A 10,038-nucleotide genomic window follows, 5' to 3' on the forward strand; every position below is an offset into this window, starting at 1 on the left:
CCTAGGACCAGATCCTGTATGCTTTTTGGTTGGTGTTTTAATCTCTGGGAGCTACCAGGGCTCAAAGTTAGTCAACACTGTTTGTCTTCCTATGGAGTTGCCATTCCCTTCAGCTCCTTCAAACCTTCCCCTGATCTTCAGTCCACTGGTTGGCTGTATCTGCAGCTGTCTCAGTCAGCTGCTGGTAGAGCCTCTCAGAGAACAGTTATGTTAGACCCTGTCTGCAAGCACAACATGGCATCAGGAATAGTTAGGATTTGGGGCGTGCCCATGGAATTCCTGCAAAGTTGGGTTGGTCACTGTTTGGCCATTTCTTTAGTCTCTGCTCTACTTTTGCCTCTGGATTTGTTTTAGAATGGAACAATTCTGGGTCAAAAATATTGAAGGTGGGTTGGTGTCACCATCCCTGCACTAGGGACCTGTCTAATTACCAGGAGGTGGTCTCTTCAGATTCCATCTCCACACTGTGGGGCATTTGGATAAGGTAAACACCATTGAGTCCTGGGAGCCTCTCAAATTCCAGGTCTCTGGGACGTTTTAGAGGTTATCTCCCCAACCCCTACCTCCCCACCCTTATCACCCTATCCCTAACCCTGGCAGCTGCATATTTCCATTCATTCTGCTGGCCTTCTGGGCTTCTCTCCTGTCTCCCCTACATATCTGATCTCTTACTCCTTTCCCCTGTTCCTCCCCCTCTGTCACCCAAGTCTCTTCCTCTCTCTGCCTCCAATAATTTTTTGGTCTCCCTTCTAAGTGGAATTAAAGGGCCTTCCTTCTTCTTAAACTACTTATGGTCTATGGATTATATCCTGGTTATTCTATATTTTGTGGATAATATCCTCTTATCAGTAACTACATATGAACATGTCCTTTTGGATCAGGGTTACCTTACTCAGGATGATATTATCTAGTTCCATCCATTTGCCTGCAAAATTCAAGATGTCCCTTGTTTTGGATAGCTGAATAATATTCCATTGTGTGAGTAACCCATATTTTCTGTATCCATTCATGAGTTAAGGGACATCTGGATTGTTTCTAGTTTCTGGCTATTATAAATAAGGCTTCTGGGTCCTCCGGTAGTACTATGTCCAATTTTCTGAGGAACCACCAGACTGATTTCCAGAGTGGTTGTACAAGCTTGCAATCCCACCAGAAATGGAGGAGTGTTCCTCTTTCTCCACAACCTTGCCAGCATCTGCTGTCACCTGAATTTTTAATCTTAGCCATTCTGACTGGTGTGAGATGGAATCTCAGGGTTGTTTTGATTTTCATTTCCCTGATGACTAAGGATGTTGAACATTTTTTCAGGTGTTTCTCAGCCATTCGGTATTCCTCAGTTGAGAATTCTTTGTTTAGCTCTATACCCCATTTTTTAATGGTGTTATTTGAATTTCTGGACTCCAGCTTATTGAGCTCTTTGTATATATTAGATATTAGTCCTCTATCAGATTTAGGATTGTTAAAAATCCTTTCCCAATCTCTTGGTGGCCTTTTTGTCTTGTTGCCTTACAGAAGCTTTGCAATTTTATGAGGTCCCATTTGTCAATTCTTGATTTTATGGCACAAGCCATTGGTGTTCTGTTGAGAAATTTTTTCCCTGTGCCCATATCTTCGAGACTTTTCCCCACTTTCTCCTCTAACAATTTCAGTGTCTCTGGTTTTATGTGGAGGTCTTTGATCCACTTAGACTTGAGCTTTGTACAAGGAGATAAGAATGGATCAATTCTCATTCTTCTACATGATAGCCACCAGTTGTGCCAGCACCATTTGTTGAAAATGTGGTCTTTTTTCCACTGGACGGTTTTAGCTCTCTTGTCAAAAAATCAAGTGACCATAGGTGTGTGGGTTCATTTCTGGATCTTCAATTCTATTCCATTGATCTACTTGTCTGTCACTGTACCAGTACCATGCAGTTTTTATCACAATTGCTCTGTAGTACAGCTTAAGGTCAGGCATGGTGATTCCACCAGAGGTTCTTTTATTGTTGAGAATGGTTTTTGCTATCCTAGGTTTTTAATTATTCCAGATGAGTTTGCAAATCACCCTTTCTAACTCTGTGAAGAACTGGGTTGGAATTTTGATGGGGATTGCATTGAATCTGTAGATTGCTTTAGGCAGGACGGCCATTTTGACTATGTTAGTCCTCCCAATCCATGAGCATGGGAGATCTTCCCATCTTCTGAGATCTTCTTCAATTTCTTTCTTTAGGGATTTGAAGTTCTTATCATACAGGTCTTTCACTTCCTTAGTTAGAGTCACACCAAGGTATTTTATATTATTTGTGATTATTGTGAAGGGTGTTGTTTCCCTAATTTCTTTCTTGTTCAGTCTGTCCTTCGTGTAGAGGAAGGCCACTGATTTGTTTGAGTTAATTTTATACTATGAACATAGTGGAGTATGTGTAGAGCATCTTTTAGATATATGACAGAGTGGTATAGCTAGGTCTTCAGGTAATATTATATCCAATTTTCTGAGGAACCACCAGATTGCTTTCCAGAATGGTTGTACCAATTTCCAATCCCACCAGCAATGGAGGAGTGTTCTTCCTCTACATCCTTGCCACCATGTGCTGTCACATGAGCTTTTGATCTTTTATTGGTGTTAATATGGTCATGGGATCATTTAGACTGATGACTAAGGATGTTAAACATTTCTTTAAGTGCTTCTCAGGTATTCAAGATTCCTGTTGAGAATTTTCAAATTAGTTCTGTGTAGCATTTTTTAAATTGGGTTATTTGGGTTGTTCAAGTCTTACTTCTTGAGTTCTTTATATATTTTAGATATTAGCCCTCTATCAGAAAACAAAACAAAACCCCCAACTTTTTGAAGGTTTAATATTCACATAGAATCATAGACTTTTCCAGGTGGACAATAACATCCTGAACAGGATATGTTAAAACCCTCAAGTTATGATACCAAGCCATAGAAATATATGAAATCTGTTACTGGTATGAAGTAGTAATATGGAAATCAAAGGAATGGAACAGAAGATACAAATATATACTTATGCAGTCTTGAGCCTCTTGATTGTTGATGAAGGAACCAAAAACATATATTGGAGAAAAAGTAGCTTCTTCAAGAAATTGTACTGGGAAACCTGGATATTCTTGTGATTAAAAAAGTGAAACTTGGTCTTTATCTTTTATCCTGCACATAAAAAAAAAAAAAATCAATTCAGAATGGATCAAAGCTATTAATTAAGATGTGAAACTCTTAAATTATTAGCCATAAACACTTCAAGATACAGGTATAAGAAAAGAATTTCTAAAAAAAGGTTCAGGGTAGTTCAAGAAGTAAAACAAAGACAAGACAGGTGACATTGCATGAAATTACATAGCTTCCGTACCATGAAGGAAGCATCTGGGTGAAAGGACAACCTGAAAATAGGAGGAACCCTTTTGAAAGTCATAGCTAAGCATTTGACAAAGGATTGATACAGGAAAAAAGTAAAAAACTCAACTGTCAAATCAACAACAACCACAACAAAATCAATAAATAATTGATCCCAAATGATGAATTAAAGCAGGAAATTAAACATTTAACATCTGTCACCATCAGGGAAATGAAAATTGAAATGACAAATAATAATCTATTTCACTCTGTTCAGAAGGATAAACATTAGGGAAGTAAATAACAAATTTTGGTGATGATGTATGAATACAGGAATTCTTACAGAGTTTGGGAGAATGTAAACTGGACAATATACCTGGAAATCTCTATGGACATTCCAAAACTAAAAAGAGATATGCCTACCATAATCTAGTCATAACAATCTTGATGTATACTAAATCAATATCCAACAAAAAGAAAGACCCATCTGTGTTTATTGATGTAATACTCACACAAGAACCAAATGTCTCTGTTAGCTGATCTGTTGCTGTGATAAACAAAATGACCAAAAGCAATGTGGGGAGGAAAAGATTTATTTTACTTTATGGGATATAGTCAATAACAAAAGGACATCCCAGCAGGAACTCAGTGATGGATGAACTCAACCATCTACATAGTATGTTATGGTCACAGTTAAATGAGCTCTCTCACAATTGACTGTCTACAAAATGTCCCACAGACATGTTCACTAGCCAGTTTGATGAGACAAATTCTTTAATTGTGAGTCCCTTTCACGGGTATACCAAAACTGCCAAAACCTAACCATAGTTTTTATCAAATTGCCAAAATCTAACCATCATATCACAATATAGAGACAGCATATGTGTTATCAACAGTGAGTGATTAGTTTTCTGCAGACTTGGCACAAGATAGGGACATGTGGGACAAGGGAATCTCAATTGAGATAATTCCTCAATCAGATTGGACTGTAGGAAAGTCTGTGGGACATTTTCTTGATTAATGATTGTTGTAAGAATAGCCAGTCAACCTCAAACTATTCCACAAAATACAAACAGAATGTACTCTACCAAATTCATTCCATAAAGCCACAATTACTCTGAGACCTAAACCACACAAAGACCCAACAAAGAAAGAGAACTTCACACCAATTTATCTTATGAATATCAATGCAAAAATCCTCAATAAAATTTTCAAAAACTGAATCCAAGAACACATCAGAATGATCATTCATCATGTGCCACACCCACTCCAGTAGTGACTTGCATGAGAGGCCCAAAAACTTGGACGTAGTCCCAAGGCAAAAAGTTCATGGAAACTTAGTCTCCTGGAACTGTGGCATCCTATAAAACGAATGCTCCAAATCGGTCCTTGCTTTAGTTGGTAAACGGATCTGTGTGCTTTCTTTCAATATTTTTTTTATTATAAGTGCCTCTAAGGATTGATTTTGACATATAGCTAAGTTAGATTAGCCTTCACCAGTGTTCCAATATCCTAGGAAATTGTTGAGCCAACCTTGGGCTTTGATCTTTATAAGTTACTTGTTCAGCTGTAAATGCCTCCAATGTTGATAAACAGTGATAGATATCAGGCATTACATTCTAGTAGAATAGAGCTAGTAATCTCAGGGCTAGTCTACATAGTATACTTGGAACAACAGCACAATCACTCCCACACACAGGAATTTACAATGACCTAGGAAGAAAGAAGGTTGCGGTCTAAGAAGGAACTAGAGTAAATACTTAGACCAATAGATAGCTGAGTCACTCCCATACACAGGAATTTAAAATGGCCTAGGGGGGAAGGTAGACTATAGAATAGACTAGAATTGGAACTATGGCAAGGGCATGAAGCCCTTGCCCCAGGCTTCTAAGATTAAGCTGACCTTAGGTGGGGCTGCTTTTGATCCCAGTTGTAACACTGATTTTTATCCCAATTGTTTCCTGTTAACTTTTTGTATTCATTCCTCTGTTTTGTGTAAAAGTCATTTATAACCCTGATGCTCGCTTTGAGAAATTACATTCAGATACAACACTCCCTTGTGTCTCTATTTGTTTGTCACTTTTCACCTACCCCCTACCCACCTGTACCAGGACTCTGATTCTCCCATGGATGGAGGGGCCAACTGAGGTCAGTCTGCACCAATCACGATCAAGTAGGCTTCATCCCAGGGATGCAGGGATGGTTCAAAATACTGAAATCCATAAATGTAATCCACTATATAAACAAACTCAAAGACAAAAAAAAAACACATGATCATCTCATTAGATGCTGAGAGAGCATGTGACAAAATCCAACACCCATTTTAGAAAGATCAAGAATTCAAGGCCTGTACCTAAACATAATAAAAGCAATATACAGCAAATCAGTAGCCAACATCAAACTACATGGAGAGAAAATTGGAGCAATCCCACTAAAATCAGGGACTAAAAAAGGCTCCCCACTTTCTCCCTACCTATTTAATATAGTGCTTAAAGTTCTAGCCAGTGCAATTAGACAACAAAAGGAGATCTAGGGGATACAAATTGGAAAGGAAGAAGTCAGAATGTCACTATTTTAGATGTTAAGATAGTATATATAAGAGACCCTAAAAATTCCACCAGAGAACTCTTAAACCTGATAAACAGCTTCAGTGAAGTAGCTGGATATAAAATGAACTCAAACAAATCAGTGGCCTTTCTTTACACAAAGGATAAACAGGCAGAGAAAGAAATTAGCGAAACAACACCCTTCACAATAGTCACAAATAATGTAAAATACCTTGTTTTGACTCTAACTATGGAAGTGAAAAATCATACAGATGATAAGAACTTAAAGTCTCTGAAGGAAGAAATCAAAGAAGACCTCAGAAGATGGAAAGATCGCCCATGCTCATGGATTGGCAGGATTAATATAGTAAAAATGGCCATCCTGCCAAAAGCAATCTACAGATTCAATGCAATCCCCATCAAAATTCCAACCCAATTCTTCACTGAGTTAGAAAGGGCAATTTGCAAATTCATCTGGAATAACAAAAAACCTAGGATAGGAAAAACTATTCTCAACAATAAAAGAACCTCTGGTGTAATCACCATGCCTGACCTTAAGCTGTACTACAGAGCAAATGTGGTAAAAACTGCATGGTACTGGTACAGTGACAGACAGGTAGATCCATGGGATAGAATTGAAGATCCAGAAATGAACCCATACACCTATGGTCACTTGATCTTTGACAAATGAGCTAAAACCATCCAGTTAAAAAAAAAAAAAAAAAAAAAGACAACATTTTCAACAAATGGAGCTGGCTCAACTAGCAGTTAGCATTTAGAAGAATGTGAATTGAATCCATTCTTATCTCAGTTGTAGAAAACTCAAGTCTAAGTGGATCAAGGAACTCCACATAAAACCAAAGACACTGCAACTTATAGAGGAGAAACTGGGGAAGAGCCTCAAAGATATGGGCATAGGGGAAAAATTCCTAAACAGAACAATGGCTTGTGCTGTAAGATCAATAATTGACAAATGAGACCTCATAAAATTGCAAAGCTTTTGTAAGGCAAGCAACACTTTCAATAAGACAAAATGGCCACCAAGAGGAAAAAGATTGTTACCAATCCTAAATGTGATAATGGGCTAATATCCCATATATACAATGAACTCAAGAAGTTAGACTCCAGAAAACCAAATAACCCTATTAAAAAATGGGGTGCTGAGATAAACAAAGAATTCTCAACTTAGGAATATTGAATGCCTGAGAAGCACCTAAGAAAATGTTCAACATCCTTAATCATCAGAGAAATGCAAATCAAAACAACCCTGAGTTCCACCTCACACCAGTCAGAATGGCTAGGATCAAAAATTCAGGTGACAGCAGATGCTTGCAAGAATATGGAAAAAGAGGAACACTCCTCCATTGCTGGTGGATTGCAAGCTGGTACAACCACTCTGGACATCAGTTTGGTCGTTCCTCAGAAAACTGGACATAGTACTACCTGAGGACCCAGCAATACCACGCCTGGGCATATACCTAGAAGATATTCCTATTTGTAATAAGGACACATGCTCCACTATGTTCATAGCAGCCTTTTTTATAATATATATAAGCTGGAAAGAACCAAGATGTTCCTCAACAGAGGAATGGATGCAGAAAATGTGGTATATTTACACAATGGAGTACTACTCAGCTATTAAAAACAATGAATTTATGAAATTCTTAGACAATTGGATAGATCTGGAGGATATCATCCTGAGTAAGGTAACCCAATCACAAGAACACACATGATATGCACTCACTGATAAGTGGATATTAGCCCAGAAGCTCAGAGTACCCAAGATACAATTTGCAAAACACGTGAAACTCAGTAAGTAGGAAGACCAAAGTGTGGATATTTCAGTCCATTGTAGAAGGGGGAACAAAATACCTATGGTAGGAGTTACAGAGACAAAGTTCAGAGAAGAGACTGAAGGAATGACCATCCAGACACTGCCCCACCTGGGAATCCATCCCATAAACAACCACCAAACCCAGATACTATTGCAGATCCCAAAAAGAGCTTGCTGCCAGGAGCCTGCTATAGCTGTCTCCTGAGAGGCTCTGCCATTTCCTTTAAATACAGATGTGGATGCTCACAGCCATTCATTGGACTGAGCACAGGGTCGCCAAAGAAGTAGCTAGAGAAGTACCCAAGGAGCTGAAGGGGTTTGCAGCCCCATAGGAGGAACAACAATATGAACTAACCTCAGATCTCACTGGGACTAAACCACCAATCAAAGAAAACACATGGTGGGACTCACAGCTCTAGCTGCATATGTAGCAGAGCATTGCCTAGTTGGTCATCAATAGGAGGAGAGGCCCTTGATCTTGTGAAGATTACATGCCACAGTATAGGAGAATGCAAGGGCCAGGAAGCAGGAGTGAGTGGTTTGGGGAGCAGGGAGAGAGCAGAGGGAATAGGGAATTTTCGCAGGGGAAACTAGGGAAGGGGATAACATTTGATATGCAAATAAATAAAATATCTAATATAATATTGCTTAAAAATGCATATCTGGTCACTTCTTGAGGAGTTGTCTGAAAACAACAAAACAAAACAAAAAATTAAACGAAAACAAACAAAAAACAGAAAATCCAACCTAAAAAAATAAAACAAAGAACAAAACCAAAAAAAACACAACAAAGCAAAGCAAAAAACCAAGTAGGTCTACCTTCTCTTGGGAAAGAAGTAATTAATTAAACTGTATCCTTGTGTGTTCTCTTTTGTAGCTATTGACTCTAGGATTAAACTCTGCCTGCCTTCCTCCTTCCTTGGCTTCCCTGATGATGATCCGAAAAGTAAATGATGAAATTAAGTCTTTCTTACTCATTCTGCCTTTGTTCACTCTGTTTATCATAGAAATAAAAAGCAAATTGATAGAGAAAAGATAGTGCACATTTATAATGATTTTTATTCAGCCATAAAGAATAACTACTTTTTTTCAAGACAATGGAGTAATTAGAGATAACCTTATCATGAAAATATGCCAGACTTTGAAATAAAAAACAATTTATTATACTTCTGTAACCTGGCCATGTGTGCATGCATTTGTGTGTGTGTGTGTGTGTGTGTGTGTGTGTGTGTGTGTGTGTGTGTTTGTTGAGAGGGAGGGGAGAAGGGGAGAGAGAGAGAGAGAATGTGTTTATCCCACATATGTGTACATAAGATGAAAGAAATGAGATTGTCTTGGGAAAGACTGGAAACTTAGTAGTAGTTGGAGACAGAGGAAAGGGGAGGATATAGGTGCTTAATATGGTCAAATACATGATATCTATTATTGAAATATGTTTATAACACATATTACTGTGTATGGTGGCTATACATCAAGAATTATAAACATATAAACTATTAATAAAGAATTAACAAAAGAACCGATTTATTTCTTGACCGGATTTGTTTTATCATCACAAAGAAATTGGTGCATGAAATGCACAAAAGGTTTGATTCTTTTCAAGGTTGGTATGTTACTGTGAGTATGAGAGTAGATCCTGATGAATCAGGGCTATATCTTTATGAATGTTTCTTCTTTATGAAGAAAGCCTCTCCCTTCTCCAGCCTGATGAAGACAAAACGAAATATTATACTGAACAAACTAGAAAGGATGTTGTACATGCTTTATCAGTCTCTGAGTTTTCTGACACAAAGATCCTTAAATTTCTAGACTTGACAACACTGAAATAAAATACTATAAATTATGATAATGTTATAAAGCTGGAATAAAGCAAAAAATAGCAAATGTTAAATTTAATTTTATAAGGATGTTACTCTAACTAAATCAGTATAGCAGAATAAAAAGAAAGATGCCTTTCAGAGAGAAAATGAGATTTTTAAGAAAAGAATTTAGAACATTTTATATCTTTAGTTTTCATAACTGCAAACATTTGCCTTAACTGCTGAGGTGAAGGCATTCATTCTCTTAATAATAAGTGACCAGCAACATCTCTGTGCAGTAAACTTGCAGCGCCTTTAACAAGCAATCTGAAGTTCATGAAAGGGGAGTGCTTTTTTATCTCTCTCTCTCTCTCTCTCTCTCTCTCTCTCTCTCTTTATTAATTTATTTGTGTGTGTGTGTGAATGCGTGTGTGTGTGTGAATGCATGTGTGTGTGTGTGCGTGTGTGTGTGTGAATGCATGTGTGTGTGTGCGTGTGTGTGTGTGAATGCATGTGTGTGTGTGCGTGT

Source organism: Mus pahari, chromosome 4 (assembly GCF_900095145.1).
Source record: "Mus pahari chromosome 4, PAHARI_EIJ_v1.1, whole genome shotgun sequence".
In the NCBI taxonomy this organism is placed as follows: Eukaryota; Metazoa; Chordata; class Mammalia; order Rodentia; family Muridae; genus Mus; species Mus pahari.